Genomic DNA, 26,593 nt, shown 5'->3' with positions numbered 1-26,593 from the left:
ATGGCTATTTTTTATTTTTTATTTTTTTCTATCATGGAATCCTGGATGCTTATTACAATATCTGACACATATTAGGTCCTTAACAAATAGAAATATTTATAGGCAAAATGGGGTAGCTTAGTGGCAAAGTGGTAGAGCATTGAGCTTGGAATCAGAAAGACTCATTATCCTGAAGTCAAATCTAACCTCAGATACTTTTTACTCACTATGTGACCTTACACAGGTCATTTAAACACATTTGCCTCAGTTTCTCCATTTGTAAAATGATATTGAGAAGGAAACAGCAAACTACTCTAATCTTTGCCAAGAAAACTCCAAATAATGTCACAAGGATTCTGACAGAACTGAAAAGTGGACAACAACAAAATAGACATTTGCTTGCTATGTGACCCTAGGCAAATCACTTAACTTTTCTCAGTTTCAGTTTTCTCAAATAGAAAATGAAAATAAAGATAGCATCTACTTCAGAGGCTTGTTATTAGGATCAGATGAGTTAACATATCTTTGCAAACCTTAAAGTACTTGAGAAATGCTATATGTAGATGAAAAGAGCTAGTTTGGAAATTCAGTAGGATTTATATTGAGAAGTCATTTCAAATATAGATAGTGGGCATTGTTACAAATGTAATGGGGGTTTAAAAAGGAACTTTAAAAAACCTTAACTGTTTCCATTTTCTTCATTCTCCCTTCATTCCTCAAGGAAAGAGGGAAAGGAATCCATGGTCTATAGAGGATGCTGATCAGAGTTGTTTCTTCTCAGGACTGCACTGTTTTAATAGTCATTGGGAAACCATTCAGCAAGAGACATCTGGAGATGATGTATGACATTTGCAAATGCCTGGCTTTAATAATTTAATTAACAACATGTAAGAAGAAAGGTAGACAGGATTCTCAGTCACAGAAACATAACCAGGAATTTTTTTTGTACAAAACGTATTCAGTTGTATTTGAGGGAAGTTAGAAGACAACAGCTCACTGCCAAGGGCAAGCTACCCATTAATATGTTCTAGGAAAGAGAAGGGCTCACATTATTCACATTTTTGCTCAAGAAAGTAACCTTTGTACCTATGCTATGTCTCAGGGTTACCATGCTCTAAATCAGTGGTTCCCAAACTTTTTTTGACCTACAGCCCCCTTTCCGGAATAAATATTACTTAGCCCCCTGGAAATTATTTTTTTTTATTTTAATAGCAATCAATAGGAAAGATAAATGCACCTGTGGCCATCACTGCTTTCCTGGATCACTGCAGCACCCACCAGGAGGCAGTAGTGCCCACTTTGGGAATCACTGCTCTAAATGAAGTAGATGGGTGTATGGGGATAAAGAGGATGTCAGTTGTGGGGTAGTAGTACTCAGAATTTAGTTTCCAGAAAAAGCTTGTTGGTATAGTGAATAGAGTGCTATACTTAGAGTCAAGAAGACCTAAGTTTAAACTTGCCCGAGATTAGCTGAGTGACTCTGGACAAGTCCCTTAACCTCTTTCAGTCTCAGTTTCATCATCGGTAAATGGGTATAATAAAAGTATCATCCTCACAGGGTTTTTGTGAGGAATAAATGAGTAAAATTCTTTACAAACTTTAAAACAGAAGCTAGAACCTAGATATTTTAATAGGAAAGAGGTATTGTTGGTTTTAGGCAAAGAACAGGGTTAATGGGTCAGAAAACCACCACTGTAGTGAGAAAATGTACCTTTAAAAATCTGTCACCATCCTGGAGTAAAGCAGCAATCTCTTCTGGCTAGTCATGCCTCTCTGCAATAGGCTTTTTCCTACAGCCCCTTTTGGTGTCTCTATCTGTCTCCCAAACTGTAAACGATATAAGGCTAAACTGATCAACGAAACAAAATTGGCCCCATATTTCACTCATACAGGGCATTACCTATTGAATTAGAATGCCATTGTTGTAGATAGCCATGATTAATTAATCTTGTTGCATTTGACACTTCAGGCTTGGCATTAGACCCTCTTGAACTCAATGTGCAAATTTATGTAAAATAGAACCCCCTCCTGTACTTAACAGCACTTCTTTTGACCTTCTAGAGAGCTGGGAAGCCTGGGCCATCATCTCCAATTTGGGAGCTGTCTTTGAGAACAGCCTGAACTCTCAAGAATAACCCCTGTGGGTCGACACATGAAGATTTGAACTAGTTTGAAAAAATGTGAATTTAAACCAGACTCCTCTTTCTCTATTACTTCTGGGAGACTGAAAAACAGAGGAGGACAGAAGGGAAACTCAGATAACACATTCTCTTAACTGTCGTGCAATGGGGCTTATGAGAAGCAGAGAGGAGGCCAATAGCGGCACCACTCAGAAAACAACATGATCAGAACAAATACAAATCAGCAGCTGGTGAACAGAAGGTGTCTGTACATCGCCCAGGACAAGAGACACCTGATGGACGATGTAAAAAATGGCATCTGAAACACGTTCTCTCTTCTCACTCTGCCAACGACCTAAAATAATGATCATGCCCATCCCTACATTTGCCTTTCCCATGAGCCACACTAAGAGTTGTAAGAAGCCAACAAGTTTGAGCCAAATAACAATCACAGCAACTTCTTCCTTCATTCCCCAAATATCAATATTGGCTGAGATTTGAAACCACTTCAAAATGGGTTTTTTTTCTCCCTCTCTCTTTCTCTTGCTTTTCACTTCTTGCTTTTGGAGATAAAGACTAATGAATCTTGTTGCTAAACCATTCTGCTTCTTATTTTGATGTATAATTTCATAGTGGATCACTTCTTCCTACAACCCACTATGAGAATTTAAACAAACAATCCTTTTATGGACACCCTGAACCAAGAGAGAATTTATAATCTTGGCAACTTGTCATGTACATACTTCCCTGGATACATGCAGTGTCTGCCTCTTCCTTGCAAGAAAAATGAAAGGCTACTTGAGGTTTCAGAGACCAGGAATGTGCTGAAGCCAGTTCTCACAACTCTTGAAAGAGGATTGTGAAATTTTGAGTATGAGTATTCATATCTCAGAAATTTGGCAAACATGACAATTCAGGGTTTCATTAATTGTTTTGCTGAGTGTATAAACTTAAGAAAGTACTGGAAAAATTTTAATAATGGAGATTGAACTGAAATGTATGTTCATATTTTTTAGAGAGCCAATTGTTAAACATTTATCAGCACACTCCTGATCAGGACTACTTCTCATTTTGTCTTTGAGTTCTCAAGTGCTTAAACTATTAAATTGTGAATAGTAGATGCCAAATCAGGGCTTATTGGACTAGGCTAGATAGTGAAAAGAGGTTACATTTATTTGCCATTGAACAATAAACTTGGTTCCATATAACAAGGTGCCACAAAAGTCTTAGTGCAGTTTAAATTATTAGAGCTATTTAATAATGGATAACTTGCTTTGTCTTTATATTTCTCAGTTTCCTCATTGGTAAAATGGAGGATAACAATAAGTAGATTAATGTCGTTGTTCATTCCTTTCAGTTTTGTCTGACTTTTTATGGCCTCATTTGGGGTTTCCTTGGTAAAGATGCTGGATTGATTTGCCATTTCCTTCTCCAGTTCATTTTACAGATGAGGAAACTAAAAAAAAAAACCCCAAAACAAGGTTAGGTAGCTTGCTCAAAGTCACACAGCTAACAAGTATCTGAGGCTAGATTTGAACTCAGGGAGGTGAGTCTACATATCTTCAGGCCAGCACTCTATCCACTGTGTCACCTAGTTATTAAAGCTTTCAATTTTTCTGAGACTTTGAATCTACCCTATATTTCTTTCTGTACAAAGGTAAAATGTAACTTTAGCAAGAGTATACTTTGAGAGAGATTAGGAAAAACAGATAGCATCCCCTACCCAAAACTTTTAAAAAAAGAAATACTCATGTACAAATTTCCTGATCTAATAAAAGGAAGGATACTTTTTTTTCCTTGTAGCCCTCTACTAATTTGCCTTACTCACTTTGGTTGGGTATCTTAGAACCTAACATACAATTGGTTAGCAACAGTTCTCTCACTACCATCCAATTAGAAACCTTCTTTTAGATGCCTTTAAGAAAAACCTTCCCTCTGGCTTAGAATTAATTCTAAGTAAGGTCTAGGAAACTGGGGTTAAAAGACTTGTCCACGATCACACTGTCAGGAAGGATCAGAGACCAGATTTAAATCTAGGACCTCTCTTCTCCAGGCCTGCTGTTCTATCCACTGAACCACTAACTGCCCCTCTTTGATGCCTTTTGTACAAAACCACACCCCAAGAGTATATATGATCCATTGGATCCATAATAGTCTCATAATATACTAGTTAATAATCTCCTTTTTAGCTTATGAAATTTCTCATACTTGTTGTCTTATGAACATTCAGCTAAGGAAATACACAATATTCTCATGTAATTGTCCTGGAGAGAAAAGTTAACTTTCTGACAATTTAAATTCCCATTGTACTTTACATAAAACCATCCAGGTAACCCATTTCACTCAAGCATTGCAGTTTGCAGGCAAATTTATTGCAATTTCTTGTTACAGTTCGTTAGTCAGAAATGTCCAAATCTACAACATGGTGAAACAAATCTAACAGTCGCTTCAAACCTTTTGTTAAACGATCTCCCCCAAATATATATATATATATACGTATATATATATAAACCTCTGTCCTGATACTTGGTTTTCCACTGGAATTCTACTCTCTTTCTCTTCAACATGGTTCAAATTTTTCAAATTTTTTGAATATACCTGGGATTCTTAAATATGGAACTGGAAAAAGAGACAAAAGCAAAATGTTCCATTGATATTTTACTCAAAGCAGAACAGTGCTAAAAATAACTCGGCCATCTAATCCCAGGCTTCTTACTTTCATTGAGAGAAATGTCCACAAACTCTACTCTCTGCCTGAAAAGATTGAACAACTGGTTAGAAACCAACCACAGCTGTTTTGTTCAGTAAGGGCCACCTCTTAAAATTTTTTTTAAATCCTTTTCTAGGCTTATTTTCCTCATGACAGTTTCATTGCATTTGTTGGGTTGTAAACCATGTAAAGCTCACCAATAAAACGGCTGTGATCTGTACAAGTAATAGCAGGCATGTCTCATAAACAAGATAAGTTGTTTCTTGCCAATATTGCTACACTTCATAAATAGAAACTCAAGTCTGTTTTGTGTTTTCTAGATCAGTAGCATAGTTTTATTTTAATTAAACACAACATATAAAATATTCATTTATGAAACAAACATCATTGTTTTTTAAAACATTCTATTAAATTAAATTATACAGCCCTTGCCATAAAGCCCTGCACAAAAGAACCATTTTGAATTTTAAGTGGATTGGTACAGTTCAAGTGTCCATCAATAAAAAGTGTATTAGGAACACTGTAACAGGACCATGAATAAATGAACTATTTATATTTCCTGATAATGTAAGTGCTTATATGAACTCATTCCAATTTCCAAACACCAGTCATTTCAGCTGTGGTGGTAATTAAGAAACTATAATATCTGGAGCTGAAAGGTAGATGATGCCAGAGTAATTTCATATGGTAGGTTTTAAGTGTTTCACTCTGTCAGTGTCATAATTTATTGCCACATTTTATTAGACCAGAACTGAATAACTTTGATAAGGCCAGTGAAGATCCTTTGAAGGTGGATTTCTTTACAAAACCCCCTAAAGAAGTGGGAAACAAAGTGGAGTAAAATGTTGGGTTTTAGTCTCAGACCTTGGGAAGTCATATTGAATCCATGACGTTTGATTTTCTCATCTGTAAAAGGAATGTATTAACCCATTTAAGGAGTTTATAACCTGAGGCTCATGAAAGTTTTAAGGAATATTTTGATAATTCTATTTGATCACATAGAATTTCTTTTTGTAAACCTATGTAATTTTTGCATTTAAAGACAGAATTCTAAGGAGTCCATAACCTTCATCAGCATATCCAGAGGATATGTGAAATAAAATTTAAGAACAATTTGCAGAGGTCTAGAATTGTTTTTGCTGTTTTAATGTTCACATTTCCACAATATAGGTCTTTAGCGCATTGGATTGGAGCACTCTTACTGTTCATATTGGGGTCTGTCCTATTTTATCCAGAAAGTGATCAATCTCCCCAGCTCCCAGTTTTCCTATTTGTAATTTCCTATTTGTATTCCCTTCCAGTTTTCATCCAAACATTTATGCAAATTCCACAACTCTGTGAGGTAAGCATTTTGTATTTTACAATCCAATGAAAAACTGAAGACCAGAAAGGTTAAGTGACTTGTCAATGTTCACATAGCTAAGAAGTGGCTGAGGCAAAATTCAAACCCACATTTTCCTGACTCAATGTTCTATTTTACAACCCAAAATTTACTTCTTAATTCCATATTATGATATTCTTCATTATTATTGTATGTGTGTTAGACTTGATTCTACAATTACATTGAAGTAACTGGAAGGGAAGGACCAGATCTTGCTTCTTCTATAGCTCTACAACATCCAACATGGTGCGAAGTACTAAGCAGCCACTCTATAAATATTTGTTGATTAATTGCCCGACAAGAAGAAAATAACAGACTTGGTTGGACTAGGCAAATTGAAATAGACACTTGCCAACTAGCTTGAAAGTCAGCCACTTATAATGTATAATTCTATAAGGAAAAAAAATGTAGTGCCAAAATGTAGTGTTTTACTCTGGCAGTGAGTTTGAATTAATTGAAAGCTTAGGAATATCACCAAAGTTTCAATAAATTACAGTAAATTTATACTAGTGACTAGAAGTGGATACCACAGAGAACTGCCTAAAACCTAATATTACAATGGAGAATAATACAATGGAGAATACTTTTGAGTATCACTTTCAAATGCATGTATCCTTAGTACCAGAATATCTGACTTTCCATAATATGCAGGTGCTAAACTTAAGTCAAATCATATGTTTTACAAAGAAAATACAAAGCCTCTCTGGTGGACATTAACAGAAAAAGGGCCCACTTTTCATAGTTAACCAAGGCCTTACAAAGAAATTTGTTCTAACTCTGAGCTGGCATTTCATTAGGTCATTTTGATAAACTAGCCCTTTTAAACATGTCTTCATTGTGAATGATTTTTTCCTATGCAAACAGTGAATTCTACCCACTATAAAAGTGCACAGTTCCCTAGAATAAATATCAAAAAGAAAAATCCTAGAAATACTATAGCCAAAACTCGGAGATTTTAGGCCAGAGAAAATATACCAAAAATAGTCACAGAAAAAATTTAACTAGTGAGGAACCTTAAGCAAGGTCACATAAGATTTGGCAGCTAACACTGAAAGCAAATGAAAGAGCTTAGAATGAAATATTTCAAAAGAAAAATATTTAGTCTTACAACAAAGAACAAATTATCCCTCAAAATTATGTACAATGATATGGGAGGAGGGAGAGAACCAAAACTTTAATAAAATAAGACTCCCAAGTATTCCTGATGAAATGACCATAGAAATTGCATAGAAAATGAAGTGAAAACCAAGTAGCTAAGAGAAAGAAGCAAAAATGTTTAAAATGAGAGTAACATCATAATGGAATAAATAATTAGGAAAAATAACAATTAGGAAAAAACTTTAATGATGATCATCTCCCCTTATTAAATATATATACATATGTATGTATATATATATATACACACACTTAAATTCTTGTTTTTACTGGCAAAAGGAAGGAAGAATAAATATAAACTCTGTTTCATACAGAAATATATTTTACTCAGGAGAGAAAGATAATGAAAAGGGAAAAATAAGACAAAAGGAATATTGAAGAAAAAAATGCTCTTTAGGAAAGCAAACTCTCAAAAGGGGAATAAAAATAGAAAAGTAAATGCATAAAAACATAAAAGAAGAAAAAACTAAATTAAAAATTACAACTGTAAATGTGAATGGGATCACATCAATTGGAGAAGAATGACAATAGAGAATAGGAAGGAGAATTCTACAATACGTTGATTACAAGAAAAAATAGTTGAAATAGAAAAATTAAAATGAGAGACTGGAACAAATAAAGATCTTTTTTGAGACTATTGAATGAGAAAGGAAAGGAATATGCATTTTGTATTTGTGTGTGATATTTTCACAAAACTTTTTAATATATTGGGACATAAAAAACCTCAAAAATGAATGCAGAACACTCTAATAATGAGCAAATATTTTATAACTATACTGCAATAAAATTATATTAAATGAAAATGAAATAATTATAATTAAATGGATTTTTAGAATCAATGCTAAGTATTGGTTCCAAAGTAGAGGAGTGCTAAAGACTAGAAAACTGGAGTTAACTGATTTGCTCAGGGTCATACAGTTGGGACGAACCTAACTGAACTACCCAGTTGCCTCTTAAATATAATCTTGATACTTAAACCAGGAAAAATTAAAACAAAGGAATGCATAGATCAGTATCTCCAGTGAATATTGATATAAAATTTTTAAATAAAATATCAGCAAGGAGACTATAACAATGCATAAAAAAATCATACATTATAACTATCTTAAATTTATATTGGGATTTTAGGACTTTTTTTTTAGGATTGTTTTATATTAGGAAAACTATAAACCTAATTGAGTATAATAATGTCAACCACAACAAATATCAAAAATGTATATCAAAAGATGAAGAAAACACTTTTTTGACAAGACAACACCATTAGAAAGCATAGGAATAGACACTCTTCCAACGTGTCATATCTATCTCAATCCAAGATCCATCATTATCAATAATGGAAATATAGTGGAAGCTCTTCCACTAAGATCAGTAATAAAGCTAGGATATTGAACATTCTCATTAATTAATACACTATATAGGAAACTGAAGGAATAAGAAAAGACAAAGAAGAAACTTTTGCATACGCTTTTTGCAGACGTGTCAGTGAAAGAAATTAAATGAATTCTAGAAAGCATGAAACCTATGGGAGTCTACTTGTCATTCCCCAACTGATAAATGCTCAAAGGCTATGAACAAAGTAAAAAATTTAAGCTATTGTAATCAAATAAAATACTCAGAATCACTAAAATTTAGAGAAACTAATATTAACCAATGTTGGTGTTCTATCTCAAACACCAGATTGACAACATTGATAAAAAGGAAAATGAGAAAAGTTGGAGGGGTGGTGGGAAAACAGATACTTTAATGGACTGTTGGCAGAGCTATGAAACTAGTTCAGTCATGTTGGAAAGCAAATTGGAAGTGTCTCAAAAAGCTATTGAATTCTGAATACTTTTTGACTCAGCCATACAACTACTAGAGCTGCAATCCCCAAGAGAAAAACAAAAACTCCTTTTGATAGAGAGAGAATAGTCTCTTAATGCATATTTTTGGACATGACCAATAAGGAAATCTGTTTTACTAAGTCATATTACTTATAAAATTATTAATTTTTCTGCTTTTTTCAAAGGCATGAATTGTTGGAAAGGTCAAGGTATTTTGAAAAAGTCATTTTAAATAGATAACATTTTGAAAGGAATATGAAAAAATAATAATTTCCAAATTTGTAAAATAATGATAATATTAAAATGTCCCAGAATTTTCCTGATTTGATAAGAGGAAAGACACAATCCCACCATATAAAGTTGTCTTAAAATTTTCTCCTTAAATAGTAATATATACTTAGAGATTTATATTATACAGGAGACACTGTGAAATTGTTCTCTTAGTAATCTCAATAATCTCACTTGATAAACTCATTATCCCTATTTTTATAAAAGAGAAAACTGAAACAATGAAATTCAGTGACTTACCCTCAGTCATGTGGCTAGCAAATATTTAAGATAGGATTAGAATTCAGAATGTCTTAACTTCTAGTTTTGCGTTCTATGGAAGACTTTACCACTTGCTATCCTTTCCTGTTGAAATCAGGGAATTGTATATTTCAGGGCATCTACTCAATATAATCAAGTGACAGTGTTTTTAGTTGAGTCACCAGCCAATTCACAATTAGTTATTAAAACTCTACTAATTATTCAACTCTTTATTAGATGGCATAGTAGTATTGAAAAACTGTAAGATTCAATCTTTAATCTCAAATTATTTATACACTAGTTAAGGAAAAAAGGCTATCAACATAAATATAACTTATTATCTATACGTATTAAATGAACATAAAGGCTATGGAAGGTTCTGACCAATTTTTTTCTGCCATTAAAGTGGAAAGAAGAAATGTTACTACATTGCAGGGAGCCAAAATGAAGGAATATAATAAGGTAAGGCAGAAAAGATAATATGATCTTGGATTGTACTAGGAGAATTTCTGTCCAGGATGGATCATATTTATAAGACTGTATTTATTTCTACATATTCTATCTTAAGAGAGATTTATATAGAGTGGGGAGTGTCTAGAAGACAATGAGAATGGTGAAAAACATGGAGTTGTTCCTATATTGCAGGGGTCAGCAACTTATGGCTCTAGAGCCATATCTGGCTCCACCTCCTGACCAGCCAATCTGGGCAGAGGCCCAGGATGTGCCCCAGGGGTCCCTTCAGCCCCTTCCCCATATTCCAGAGCCTTCTGCCTCCGTCCTCCTCCTTCCACAGGCGTTTATGGCTCTCACAGCCAAAAAGGTTGCCGACCGTTGCTATATTGTGATCAACTGAGCTTGAGGATATGTGATTTGATTAAGAAATGATTGTAAGGAATGGGAAACTTCTACTTTAGTAGTAGTTTGATGAGTTCAAATAAATTCTTTTGTTTCTTCCTATTACCTGTGAAAAAAATAGATGTCTTTAAGTATTTGAAGGTCTGTGTTATGAAAGAGATTTATTCTGCTTATCCCCAGAAGGTAAAACTAGAAAACACTAGTAGAAAATGAAAATACTAAAATTTAAACATGAAGCAAAGAAATATTAGACCTATCTCAAAGTGGTATATATATTGCTTTATAAGATAGCAAATTCCCATTCACTAAAGCTCTTTTGGATATGAGTTGGACAAGACGGTCAAGTAGATACCTTCTAACTGAAATTCTATGCTTCTATGGTTTTTATCAAGATGAGTATGATAAAATTTTTTGGCATTATCAAGGTAATAAGTAGCATATCTATTCCTGGAGATATTTAGAAGAACTAAGAGCATGCCTCAGATACCCACCACAAAATCCCTAAGTTTTCTCCACAAAGATGTGTACATGTCTAGTATCCTACCAGTCCTGATCATGGGGTATCTGGTAAATCGCAACATGTTTTCTTGACATATAGTTTTCATTTTTTCCTTTGTGTCAAGGCTTCATTTCTTCATTTTGATGCATTGTAATCAAAATTGCCCAAGAACTGATAATAAGTGAATGTGCAAATAATTTTTCAAGACAAAAAATAAGAAAGTACATTTTAAAAATCACCTTCATTCTCATTTTTTTGTCTTTCCTTCCCAGGTTTTATTCCTTATTTTCTTTAAATAACTTCAATTTTGACGCTTTTCAGTGAGAAGAGTGCTGAAGGATAAAAAAAATTAAACTCCTAAAGGCCAACAAGAGATAAGGTAAATAGAAAGAAATGTGAGGAAATGAGAGTAATTTCATGAATAATAAAAATTAAAGATATACATTTTTAGACAAAAGGTCTTATAAAGAGCATTTAAGGTAAAGAATAGTAGGGCTAACTTTTAAATACTGCTATGCTCTAACTATTCAACTTCATGAGTTTTTAAAAAGCAGATTGAAAACTAAGACTATCACTTCTCTCCTTCCCAGGTAAAGATGAGATTACGCCAGTCCTCAATCCTTCATTATTAGCAGCCATTTAGTAACTAAATCATTAATCAGGGCACCACATAATCAAAAGTTCTCACTACTATGTCATAACGGAATTTTTAACTGGGACAGGTGCATTAATATGCATGACTAGCTATGTATTTTAAAAAGCTTTCTGGCAGTCCAGATCATTTGAAGTATGGATTAGTAATACTTAAAACAATCTAATTTCCTGACTCCTCTGTCCTTGAGGCATTTCTTCCCTTGTGGAGAAAACAAAGGAACTAACACTTCGAGCATCTCAAGGGAGCTCCTAGCCTGCTCATTCCAAAGCTTCTTGTTAAGGTCCATCCTTCCTCAGAAGGTATTCCTTCAGGACAGAAAAAGGAGGGCCTTGGAGGCAAATTTATGTTCCAATTGTCTAATCTGGGAATAGTTTCCATTAGCAACTACAGTAGTAGTTTAACCAATTCAGATAAATTCCTTTGTTTCTTCTTATTACCCATGAATCAATAGGAACTAATAGAACTTCTATATTCTAAGGGAAATAGAAAAGTAGAAACAACTTCTCTGGATCTGCCAAGAAGGAGCAGATATAAGAGAATCATACACACTCATACCATGATAATTAGGAGTGGTATTATGAAACACTACAAGTAGAAAACTCCTGAAGTCACATAACCTTGTTAAGCTTCTGATCTGAAAACAATATACAATATTTCTTTCCAAGACATAGGATAAGGCATCACTGATTATGATTTTAAATATCAAAGTTAACTGCTTTCAAATGGAACAAAACTCCACAAATAAGATATTTTTGTTGTTACCTAAAATATATTGCCAATATCTGATCTAGTCTTTAAATTATCCCCCTCCCTCTCTATGTCTAACAATCACCTCGTTCTGTGAATGGGATTGAGATTGATTATGTAGTAAGTATGCCTGAGTATATTCATCTTATGACTTCTCCCTTTGAGAGAACAGAACTTGAATTTTTGGTTCCATGCCATATGTCAAATAACAGAATCATAAGAGCTTAAACTCATAGATCTAGAGCTGAAGAGATCTAGAAGGACATGCATTTTAAATCCCTCATAATTCAATAAATTAATGTTTGTTAAGTGCTTATTTGAGTTAGACCCTGTGCTAAGTAAGAATGAAGGAAATAAAGAAGCAAAAAAAGAGAGAGAGAAAGAAACAGAGAAGAAAGAAAAACAAGAAAAAAGAAAATTCTTGGTCAAAATGACTATTCTCACTCTCTCACTCTCTTTCCAGAGTCTTTCAAGTCTTTCAAGTTCAATGGCAAGACAAAAGTCCCATGGAATGGTGATGTTCTAGAATGCAGTGGATGACCTTGGTGTCTTTGATATCTGAGCAAACTCTAAATACTTCTCAACACTTGATTCAGCTATCTTCATGGCTATAGGAACAAATTCTTCTTACATTCCATTCCAACAGGGAGTCTTTACATGCTCAGAAGACATTCCCTTAAATCACCAATAAGTTTAAGGCCTATCATTTACTCTCATCCTGGCTTGGCTGGTTTATCTGCTGAGACCCTTGTATTAGTGTGTGGCCTTTGTACATGTTACAATGTCTTGGAGCCATAGATGGGAATTGGGCAAAAGTTGGATAACAAAGAAGGATGAACAGCCCTGAAGGTTTGGCAAGCATTCATGACAGAGGTTCTAGTTCTCCCTGACTACCCCATGTAATACAAATATAAGCATATTCAGAATATATATACATACATATGTATATGTATATGTTCAGAATAAATTCAGAATAGTGAAATATAAGGTATCAATGGAGATAGAAATGACTTTATCATTTGATAAGAATCAAGAAAAGCTTTGTTTATATCAATAAGCACATGAAAAAGTGTTCTAAATCCCTCCTGATTAGAGAAATGAAATTAAAACCACATTGAGGTACTACCTCACACCTATCAGACTGGTCAATATGGCAGCAAAGGAAAGGGATAAATGCTAAAGGGGATGTGGCAAAATCAGGGCACTAATACACTGCTGGCGGAGTTGTGAATTGGTCCAATCATTTTCTGGAGGGCAATTTGAAATTACACACAGAGGACTTTAAAAGAATGCCTGCCCTTGGATTCAGTCATAGCAATACTGGGTTTGTACCCCAAAGAGATAATGAGAGGAAAATGACTTGTACAAAAATATTTATAGCCTTGCTCTTTGTGGTGGCAAAAAAAAAAAAAAACAAAAACAAAAAAAAAAAAAAAGCTGGAAAATTAGAGGGTATCTTTCAATTGGGGAATGGCTGAACAAATTGTGTATCTGATGATGATGAAATACTATTGTGCCAAAAGGAATGATGAACTGGAGGAATTCCATGTGAACTAGAAAGACCTCCAGGAATTGATGCCGAGAGAAAGGAGCACAACCAGGAGAATATTGTACGCAGAGACTGATACATTATGGCACAATCGAATGTAATAGACTTTTTCTTACTAACAACAATGCAATGATCCAGAACAATCAAGATGAACTTAGAAGAACACTATCCACATCCAGAGAGCAGAAGAAAAATATATGATCAATCACATGGTTTGATGGGGATAGGATTGGGGTTTTGATGTTGAAAGTTCACTCTTTTGTAAATATGAATAACAAGGAAATAGGTTTTGAAAATGATAGATGTATAAGCCAGTGGAGCTGCTTCTAAGCTCCCAGAAGGTAGGAAGGGGGAGGGGAAATCATGAATTATGGAACCATGGAAAATATTCCAAATGAAAGTTTTAAAAAGAAAGTCTTTGTATAGAAATTAATGCTTGAATTCTATCTTAAAGAAAGAGAATTCTGTGAGGTAGATGTACGAAATACATTCCAGGAAGTACTAAGGCACATTTATTGGAGATGGAGTGTCTTTTTTGAATAACAGAGAGGCCAATAGGGTAAGAACAATGAGAGTAATGTATGATGAGACTGAAAAGATAAGTTAGGAGAGGCTGTGAAGGATTTTTAAAGCTCTCAAAGGGGTTCATATTTCATCCTGGAGGCAACAGGGAATATCTAGAGTTTAATGAGAAAGATAGTGGTATGATTTACCAGATGAGGAAACTAAAGTGAAGGAGATTAAATGATTTACTCAACATCTCACAGGTAAGAAATGTCAGAGACAGAATATGAATCCTGGTTCACTGACTCTAAATGTATCACTATTTCCACTACTTATTCTGCATTCTTAAGGTTCAGTAATATGACTATGAGAGGAAGTAGTTATATATAAATAATCAAATAGATTATATCAAGATGTCAGGGAAGTCTTTAGTTTCAAAAAGCCCAAATCAAACTATCGCCTTGGTTCTCCTGCCCATAATGGCAGCTAAAAAGCAGAAATATAAAGAGATAGAGGAACTACAAATGGATTAAACATCCACAACATAATTAAGACTTCACTATAGCTCTTCCATGTATTTCATTATTTCCAATATTTCAGAATAGTCATTGTTTGTGAAACTATTCAGAGAGAGAAGAAATAAACCATAGGGCCAGAACTGGAATGAAAATAATAAATAGAAGGCTAGGAGTCAAAAGATTATATATATATATATATATATATATATATATATATATATATATGGGCTAGACAATGGGAGTTAAGTGCCTTGCCCAAGGTTACAGAGCTAGAAAGTATCGGAGATCAGATTTGCACCCAGGACCTCATGTCTGTAAACCTGGCTCTCAGTCCACTGAATCACCTAGCTGCCAATGGAAGGTATAGTTTTAGAAGTTATCTAAAAATGGTAGAAAACAGATCAGGCTTTTCTATATCTATATCTGCAGAGATATGGATATAGATATGATATATAGATATAAATATAAAATTACAAATATTATGCCTATATCTATCTTTCTATCTATATCTAGCTAGCTAGCTAGCTATCAAATGTGGAGCCTTGTCTACCAAAGGTCCTTACAAAGCCTGCATCCTAATGCTGAGTATATAACTAGAGATGGAGGGTAGGGATGGTATCAGGATCTAGGAAAGTACTAAGAGCATCNTGCTATATAGTCCACAGGATCACAAAGAATCAGAAAAAACTGAATAAAAACACCACACATTAATCAAAATCTATTCTATGAGACATGTAGACATTTCTTTTGTGATAAAGCACATGTTAAAAGCCAATGGAATTGAGTCATATTTAGGCAGTATAATTCTCAAAACTTACCCAGGGCACAAAATGCCTTGTTATAGCCTCTCCAGCCTTTTCTTCATCCTTTTTTCTCACTAAAACTTTTTCTGTGTCCATTCTTACAAGGCAATTGGCTGATTTAAGCTAATTTTATTACAATTATAATAATTTAAATGTCCTACCAGGTAACATATGTACCTGTAATTAATGTCTCAGAAAAAGAACACTAAACAGTGAGGCTTTCAGGTACTATGTTCTTCTTTGTTTGTATGTTATTTTCAGTTATTTGACTCTTTGTAACTCTTTTTTTTTGCCAAGACATTGAAATGATTTGTCATTTTTTTTCTCCAGCTCATTTTATAGATAAGGAAACTGAAGCAAACAGGGTTAATTTACCTGCCCATGACCACACATCTATGAAGTGTCTGAGGCCAAATTTGAAGACTCAAGAAGATGAGTCGGATATTATAAGAGGGTCAAAAGGAGACAATATGCTAATAGATAGAGTTGTTTTGAGTCATGATGCCATAGGGTCAAGTCTTAGTCTTTGACCCAGATTGGCTGTATGATGCTTGGCAGATCACTACACATCTCAGTCCCCCAGGTAACTCTAAGACTCTGAGTTGAAGAAAAGACATAATCTTCATCAGTAGAGGAAGTTTTATTATGCCATTTCTTTATATCAATGAAATCACAGGTCAGGTCCCATACCAGTCCACACAAGATTTGCTTTATTAAGTAGCTTTTCCCACCACTATTCAAATCATATAATATGTGTGGCATGCTGTTTCATTCGCTGTTAAGAGGCCCTTTTGGAATTAATTTCTCATCAAAATAAATAAGTAGATCAGTAAAACCTAGGAAAATATTTTAATCAGATGAATCATTTATTATAACACTTCAATGGATCTGTGATCTCTTCAAAGTAGGTGTTCTCCCCAATATATGGTGCCAATTGTAATCTATCTGTATGGCATCCATTAGATGCTTCCAGTCTTGTATAACTTTCCCATATATTCTGAAAAACATTCCACTGAAAACCCACTCAACTTCCTGGGGTCTTTCCTCCAGTTCTCTTAATAGGTACCAATAAAACTAGGTGGCACAGTAGATAGGGGTTAGGTTTGGAATCAGGAAGACCCGAGTTCATATCTGGACTGGCCTCAGATACCTACTAGCTATTTGACCCTGAGTAAGTGATTTAGTCTCTCTGTGCATCAGTTTCCTAATCCAAAAATGATAATAATAATAACGATAATAATAATAACAGCTACTTCCCAGAGTTGTGATGATAAAAATTAAATAATTACATCATGCTTTGCAAACACTTAAAGCACTAAAAAGTGCTAGTTATTATTATTGTCATCATTGCTGCTATAGTATGCAAACTCACTCTATGAGTGGCATATTCTCACCCCTGCCCTTATGTGCTACTTTTACTTGATTTACTGAATTTTGATGGGGAAAAAAATCACAATTTTATTTTATTTATTTTTTGTTTTATCCAACTAACATTTTTTAATTTTAAATTAAATATATAAAAATATATTGCAAAGTTAAATGTATACCATTAAATATACATTTATAAATGTATGTAAATTTATTTTTATGTAATAGATTTATAAAAGTATAAATACATAAATTATATTTATTGCTTTGTTATAAATATGTTGTTTGTTCATACTTATATAACATATATTTATAAATATTATTCTATGGTATTTATAAAATACATATTCATATACTATAAACTAAAAGCACATTTATAAATATATAAATTTATATAATAGACTTATAGATAGATTTAGTATAGTCATATATTTACTAATATATATATATTTTTTAAATACTATCTCATTTTATATGAAGGCATCTAGGTGGCTCCATTAATCGGACACTCAGCCCAGAATCAAGAATATTTGAGTTCAAATTATGCCTCAGACACAAGCTCTGTGACCCTGATCAAGTCACTTAACCTCTGTTTGTTTTGATACACTGGAAAAGGAAATGGCAAACCATTCCAGTATCTTTGCTAAGAAAGCATCATATAGAATTACATAGAGTTAGACAAAACAAAAGGACTAAAAAACAACAACATAATTATATAATATATAATATAATATGTATAATTATTCTAATCTTATTAAATAATGATTAATAACCTGTTATTGAACTACTTTTAGTTCCTCTTTTGGCATCTGAAAATATCTATGGTTTACCATCCTTTCCTGACCCTAATATTTAATTATATATATATGTACATATATATATATATAATACTTTATATAACTATATTTTTGCATATGTATACACACACTCATTCTTGCACACAACCACATTATGAAAAAGGATCTATAGATTTCATGACACTGTTAAAGGACTATGTGCTATAAAAACATTTAAGAAAAATGTATAATTTATATTATATAATATGTAGTATATTACAAAAATATATTTATATTACAAATTAATTATAAAAACATTCCCTGTGTTATAGGAAATTGTCTTTGGCTCCCTAGATGTTAGTGTTATTTACCCTCTTCAAATGATTTGTATTCACTTATCCCCTAATATAAATCTCTTCTCTACTCTGATTGCAGGGCTGAAGGCTGCAACACTGAACTCCTTCCTAAGACTTCCTTTACAGAAGGCTGTAGGGTGAACTTTCCATCTAACTTTCCATCTTTCATCTGTAACTCTGCTTGATTTACAACCTTTGGAGATTGCCAGTGAGTCCTTTCCTCTGCCCTTTTAAGCTTCCCCTTGGGGTGTTTTTTCCCATTAGATTGTAAACTCCATGAGGGTGGGGACTGTATATTTATTCTTTGTATCCTCAGTTCATAGTGCAGTACCTGGCACATAGTGGTTCCTTAAAAATGATTCATTGAAAGAAATGCAATTTCCTTGAGGCCTGAATGTTTTTCAACTTCGTCTTCGTATTCCACACTTTTTGCCAAACTTGACATATATCCCTTTTGAATTTTTTTGGTTCTTCTTTTCTAGTCTTTTTCTTTTTCAGTTTATACTTTACAGTGATTCCCTCTCATCTCTCTCTCTCTTAAAATTCCATTCTCCATATTTCATTTGTACTAAAATATACACATCTTTTCCCTCTCTGATAGAATGTAAGCTCTCTGGGGGAATAGATGGTTTCAGTGTATCTTAGTAGACTTAGCACTCAGTATAGCATCCAATAGTTAATGTAGCAGCATTATCCTAAGGTGGCATACCATGTTTTTCCAGTTATAATTACAAGAGACAAACATCAGAACCAATCTTGCTGCACCTCTTTAAGCCTTACTGTGACTACAGATTGTCTTGTTCTTTGTATTTGTAACCCCTGCTTCTAACAGAGTTCCTGGCACATAGCAGATGTTTAATTGAATCAGTTGTCTCTACCCACAGGACCACTGTGCTAATGCAGAGGATAGGTATTAATAATAACAATAACAAAAATTACAATCGTAACACATCTAATCCAATCTAAGAAGTAATTATCTAGCACCTAATCTATGCCAGGCACTGTGCTAAGCACCAAGGATACACTTAGAATGAAAGATGGTCCTTTGCCTCTAGGATCTTACAATCTAAAGGGTGAATCAATAACAATAACAAATCTGTGTTGAATAGAATTCTTCTATTTTCACATTGGAAAAGACCGTCTAATGCTCTAGCACAGTATTTTCAAAACTACATGTTCTTTGGACCTCTGGTGCTCCACATGATTTGAATAGATTCATATAAAAACACATTGTCTAGTGATGTTTTCCTTCTAAATTATGAAATTATATATATGTAGATACATACATATATATATACGTATATATATATGACTTACAACATTTGGACATTTTAAAGATGAAGATGGGTTTATTTTCCCGCATTTTCCTATGAAATTGTCTCCCTCCTCTTTTTTTCCCAGGTGTATCTCATATTTTATATCCCTTAGGCAAATGTTGTATGAATTTTGTCAATATATTTCATGCCCAAATGTGTTCTGGGGCTAAAGTGATCTGGGAAAATTCTTCCCTAGGAAATCATGTCAAACAAAATGATAAAGCTCTTGACTAAGCAGGAGCTGGAAAGCTGTCTTGATTACCCAGCCTTCTCACTGTTTCTCTTTGGTGCACCCCAATCTATACTGGTGTCAACCCAGTGTAATAGGGTTGAAAGGGAGGAGAACAGATAGGGGTCAGTCTTTAGGGAGTCTCCAGCTGCTTCTAACCATATTGAGGCTGCTTTGTGTACTATATTTAAATAGGGAAAACACTGGAGAGAGTCAGCAAGCATTTATTGAGGGTCCATTCTGTCCCAGGAATTATGTGAGGTGCTGGGAATTCAAAGACAAAATTAAAAATAGTTTCTGCCCTCAAGGAATGCATAGACAGGAGAGATAAGTTGTACACATATGCAAATGGATACAAGGTGACATTAGTAAGAAGTCACTGACAGTTGGGGAGTTTAGGAAAGATCTCATACAGAAGGTGGAATAATCTTTAAATCAGAGATTTTTAACCTTTTTTTGTGACATTTGCCATTTTTGGCAATCTGGTAATCCTATTGTGTAAGTGGAATTAGCTCATCCTCATTCATTGCTAGACTCTAGCCATCAGAAATAATGTCACCCCACCCAACTTAGAATTAAGTGGGGAGGGGAAGATCAGTTACCCACATGTGACAATAAGTAACAAATCAAAAACAAAGGAATGCCCTTTGGGCAGTCCAAAATAGTGGTGAGGCTGCCATTTGTCCAGTTGAAATTAAAGGTGGATGCAGGAAGTGAGGATAGATGCTATCTTTTAAATATGATGGTAACTTCCTGTGGAGAGAGGTTGGTGCATTGACCTTGGTGTAGGAGGATCTCTGGGGAGACCTCAGACTGCTTCCCTCTGAATTGTCACGTGGGTAAGTCAGGCTGACTCTCTTTCTCCTCCCTTGGTGTTTCTGGAGGCTCTAGCCTCAGGGGGGCCTCTCTTGCCTCTCTAATTGTAAAAGGCCTTGTGGCTAGAAGCCTTGTTTAATTAACCTCTGTGCTCCTTTGCCTGGACCTCTAAATTCTTACCTGGTCCAGACCTCTGGTCCTGGCCAGAGTTTCTCTCTCTCTCTCTCTATTTCCCTACCTTCAACCTTCCTAATTCTAAATAAACTTCCATAAAAGTCATCTTGACTTGGGTCTATTTTTTTATTTGAAATTGAGTTAATCCGATTTCTGGTGACCATACCTTAAATATCTAGTTTCCCCTCTTACACTATGCACCCTTTCTTAGAATAATATTTTTAAATGCATAAAATAAAATATGAATGGAAATCATGAATATTGAAAATAATTTTTCAGAATATTAAAAGTCTCTAGTTTACAGTTGCCCTAAAACACTTTTCAGTAGGGCCTCTAGATACAGAGGGAAGAAGAAGGCAGAGGGGATCAGAATTAGAGGGAGGATGTACTTGTCTGATTCTGATTGTAGCCAAAACACTGGAGAACTGCTATGCTCTTAATGCAAGTAGAAGAGTGAAGAGGCCATGGCTTCCATGCAATTGAGAATGTTAATTTATACACAGATTTCTAAGGAGTTTGTGGACCACAGGTTAAGAAATGCAATATTGAGCCCTAGCTGATAACTTTGAGAAAAATATAGTTTTGAGGAGAGATTATATTAGCAGAGTTCAAATAATAAGGGGTTATATGAGCACAGGTCAAATAGTGAGGATTATATATGCAGAGCTAAACAATAATAATGTGTGTCTCTAATCTAAGAGGTGTGAATCTGTGCTAGCTAAATTCATCACTCCTCCTTGGGAAAGAAGAAATCGGCGCGAATTTAAGGTTAGAAATTGGCACTAATTTGCCTTACCTCAGGTAGTGGGATATTAGAATGAACAAAAGGATCCTTTTATTGCTCCTATTATTGCAAAAATTCAAGTCCAGCAGAGTTGACTGTTTTCTCAACCTCCACACTAACTCCTTTCTTTTCTAGAGTTGTAGGAGATAATCAGTTGCTTAAGTTAAATAGGAAAAAAAAAGTCTCATCCCAACATTCCCATCTAGTTCCTTTTGGGGTTATAAAGTTTATGACGATAATAATGTCAACAGTAGAATCTATTTTCCCTCCTACATCTATTCAATTCAATTTGACAACTTTCCTATATTAAATATAAGATTATTTGTTTGACATTCACAGCCCTTCATAAATTCATCTTCTCCTACCATTCTAGTCTTCTATACCTTTGCCTACCTACTCTGTGATCCACTAAGACTGGTCTCCTTACAGTTTCTTACACAGGACATTCCTTCTCTGCAGCAGGCATTTTTATTGGCTTTCTATTATGTTTAGAATACTCTATCTCCTCATCTCCATCTCCTGTGCCTCCTGGCTTCCTTTAAGTCTCAGCTAAAACCCTATCTTTTAGGAGAAGCCTATATATGGAAACACACATACATACACAAACACATCTACCTGTCTACATATATATACACACAAAGACACACATGTAGACTTCTTGCTCTATGTAAATTCACATTAGGTAAATGTGCCTCCTCCCCACTGCCCTCTTCAGTTCTAGAAGACTTGTGCCAGGAGTTATCTAGCTGCAGAGAAAATAGGGTCCTGCAGAGAAAATAGGGTCATGCAGAGCTCCCAGAGGGTTGGAGGAAGTCTGTGGATACATCCATTAACTAATGGGAAACAGGCTATATTTACACACACACATACACACACACATATACACACACATACACGCACACACACATATTCCTTAGATACTCTGGTGCATATATTAAGTCATTATTAGGATCAAAGTGCCTTCTTTTGTATTACTTTTTAGTCCACTCTCTGAAAAAGTATCTCACACTTAGAATCAGAGTTCTAGTGTTAGAAGGACCCAAATGGTACCAATACCAATTTGTATTTGAAGAGTTAGAAAGCTTATTTTAACTCATTTGGTGTCTTCTCTTGCCTTGTGTGTGTTAAAATATCTTCAAAACCTCAACTGAATAATTTGAGCTCTTAAATACTTCCATAACTTGTGGAATTTTTATAGATATTAGATCATAAGATTAATATCTAGGAAGAACTTTAGAAGTCATCTAATTGAAGTGCGACATGATATAAACAAGAATATGGATGGGGAGAGGAATTAGATCATTAACCAGAGTCTATTATTCCAGGCCTTCTGATTTCAAATTCTTTTTTAACATAACTTCTTTCTTAGGGATTCAGAGTACCTATATATGTATATACATATATATTATGATTAGACATACACATATGTTTTTTGCATGTGTATGTATGTCTTATTGTTAAACTGAAAACATCCAGAAAAGGATTAGATAGGTAGACTCTATCTGTGCTCCTGTAATAGTAAAGATGATATTCTTTCTTTTATCCTAAGCAACTCTTCTCCACGTTCTACAATAAACCTATTGCAAGGAGACCACTTTGTAAGTCCTGTAACATTATGTAGGTAACAGTAAAGCGTTCAGACTATTCATGTGTTATCCTAATTCTTGCCATATACTTGGCCCATAACCATTTTCAGTAATATCTTTTATACCACTTTTTGTATGCAAGTTGCCACTGGCAATCAATTATAGTTCACTCACTTTCACTCACTATATATTTTTCCATTGCCTTTTAATTCTCTGGCAGTTTTGATATTTCAGGGATTTTGTTATTCTGTGATTGGCAAACATATAGCATTACCAGAAAATTTTCAAAGTTAAATTTTTTTTTAGTTTGAGAGAGAAACTTGAAATAAGTCAGTTATGTGCCATTCATCCAAAGCAATATTACTGTAGTTTTCTTATTCTGTTCTAGATCCAGAAAGCATATATTCTAAACTGTACCTGAAGAGCTACAAATATTACTCCACACTAATATTCCTTAGTATTTTTCCTGGTTGTGTACATTAAAGATAGCTTTAAAAACGCTAGGCATCTGGGCATATGAATGTAATACCAAATATGTTGTAGGACTGGGAGATAGGGACCTAACGCTGATGGATCTCTTGAGTTCTGAGCAGCAGGAAACTATGCCACTTGTGTGTCTGCACTAAATTAAGCACCAATATGGTAAGGATCTCAATAACAGAGGTGCCACTGGGTTACCCTAAATAGGGATATATTGATCCAGGGTAAAAATGTAACAGGTAAAATCTTCCAGGCCAATTATAGTGTGACGGGGCTATATACTTGAAGCCTGGGAAGATGGGGATGTCTAGTTTTATAAAAATCTTTAAAATGTGTCTTTATATAATGTAAAATAAATGCATGCTTTTATGCATATGTGTACATATTGATATTGATATTTATCATCTATTTATTTATCATCAGATAATATTTATCATCTATTTATTTATCTGTCTGTCAGTCTATCTTCTATCTCTATCTTGTATCTCTGTCTGTCTGTCTATCTATCTATCTATCTATCTATCTATCTATCTATCTATCTATCTATCTATCCATATGTCAGGCTATCTATCTATCTATCCATTTATCTGTCTATCTTTCTGTCTATCTATCTATCTATCTATCTATCTGTCAGTTATTTATCTATCTATCCATTTATCTGTCTATCTGTCTATCTATCTATCTATTTTTTCTATCTAACACTGCACCAACTCAAAGTGTAGCACAGGCTAGTTCAGAGAATTCTTTAATTTGATATAGCTAGTCAATAGCATGAATAGTTTAGAACCCAGGGCTATAGATTCCTATCTCACGTTTTTACTTTTATTTTGCTGTTGTTTTGTTTTTATGTTGAAGTATTTGCCTTCATGATCCATTCAATAGGATATATATTCTTTTCCAGCATTTATTAACCATTTTTTCCCTTTGAATTTCCAGTGCCTAACACAGAGCTTGGCACATAGGAAACACTTATTTAATGCTTGTTGCATAAGAGTATCGGTCTCTGTGGGAGGATGTATTCTGTGTATAACCGCACATTTTAACACTTTCTAGTAGGGCTTCCAGACATGGAGGGAAGAAGAATGCTGAGGGGATGAGAACTTAGAGGGAGAATGTAATTGCTTGATTTGAATTGTGGCCAAAACACTGGAGTACTACTAGTAGTACAGTACTGAAGAGGCCATGGCCTTCAAGCAATTGAGAATGCTAAAACCTGATGTCTCTCTAGGAATGCAGGAGCACAGGAGTAAGAAGGAGCTGGGTATATATTTAACTTTAATTTCTTGTCAAATATACCTAGGTAGCTTCAATAATGGGAAGAATTTAAAGGAGATGGGGTGGTTGGGAGGTGATTGGGGCTTGATATTTTGCTCAAGTTCTGCTCAGTCAGCAAAACATTCCTTTCTCCATGTCTAAATAATTATAAATAAAACAAAAAGTCAGAATAGATGCTAGTTAATATTTAATGTCCAGTGTTCTGGCAGGAATGCACATTCCAAAGATTTCCCAACTGACAGTGCTCACACTGTTATAAACCTCAGCAGGTCCTGCTTTTCTTTGCTGTTAGAGCATACCTCAAGGGCTATTAGTTTGCCAACTTTAGAACGTTGCAAATGGTCAAAAATGTCATGCCTTGTTCCTGTGAGCTCAAACAAAAGCAATATTTTCACAATTCAAGAACTGAATGATGATGTCACTGTCACTTTAAAGGTGTATGGGTTTTATCACATATTTCCATATCATTGCAAGGTTGGTTGCTGTACATTTTTAGATACTTATTCCTGATAAAATAGGAAGGCAACCATTTCTGAGGGGAAATGATTAGAAATGTTGAAAAATGACTCTATCAGGCATAATAGAACTGGTTTGAAATTGTGATTCTCTGACTGATTCTTTCTGAGGTTGCAACAATCAATCCTTAAAATACTTAAGTCAGTAACAGGTCCAAATTCACAAAGATGAGAGTAAGGGAAAAATGCCCTCATTGATTCTAGTCATGGGTGTTTATAATCTGCAATGGTACCACTGAATCTCTTTGCAAGAAATTACCATGGAATAGCATTATTGTCACAGCTGAGTTTGCTAAGGGCTATAATTACCAAGTAGGTGTTATATATTAGCTAAATCACAGGATCTTAGCTTGAAAAGAGACCTCTGAATCCATCTATTTAAACTCCTACCTGCCTCAAATTTTTCCTCTACAAGCCACCATCTAGCCCAACTTCTTGTGAGGTGTGTTCCATCAAATGCATCCTATTCCAAAATCATAACATGGTGGGGAATAGACCCCAGGTCAGACATTTTTAACCCTTTTTATGTCATATACTACTTTAGCAATCTAGTAAAGCCAATGAACCCTTTCTTAGAATAATCTTTGTTGTTTATATTCATAATTGTAGGAAATATATTTCAGTTATAACTTAATAAATACAAAAATGTATTTTTTCCTATCCAAATAAATGAATCCCCTGAAAATTATCCAAGGTGCTTCTTGGGGATGCAGCTAAGAATCTTTGCCCTAGGTCATTAAAAGTCTATCAACAGAGCTCAACTTCTGTTGGATGCTATCAAAGCTAGAGAGGCTCAAGAAATCCATCCTTCTCATTTTGCAGATATGGAAGCTAAAAGCCAAATAAGAGAAATAACTAGAGGCAGCATGGTTGCTCAGTGGATAGGGAGCCAGGCCTGGAAACAGGAAATGCTGGGTACAAATCTGGCCTCAGGTACTTCCTATCCATGTCTTCCTGGGCAAGTCATTTAACTTGCCTTGCTCTTACTGCTCTTCTGCTTTTTAACTAATTCTTAGCATTAATACTAAGACAGAAGGTAAGGGTTATTTAAAGAGAGAGAGAGAGAGAGAGAGAGAGAGAGAGAGAGAGAGA

Source organism: Gracilinanus agilis, chromosome 3 (assembly GCF_016433145.1).
Source record: "Gracilinanus agilis isolate LMUSP501 chromosome 3, AgileGrace, whole genome shotgun sequence".
Lineage (NCBI taxonomy): Eukaryota > Metazoa > Chordata > Mammalia > Didelphimorphia > Didelphidae > Gracilinanus > Gracilinanus agilis.
This window is presented reverse-complemented; position numbering follows the sequence as displayed.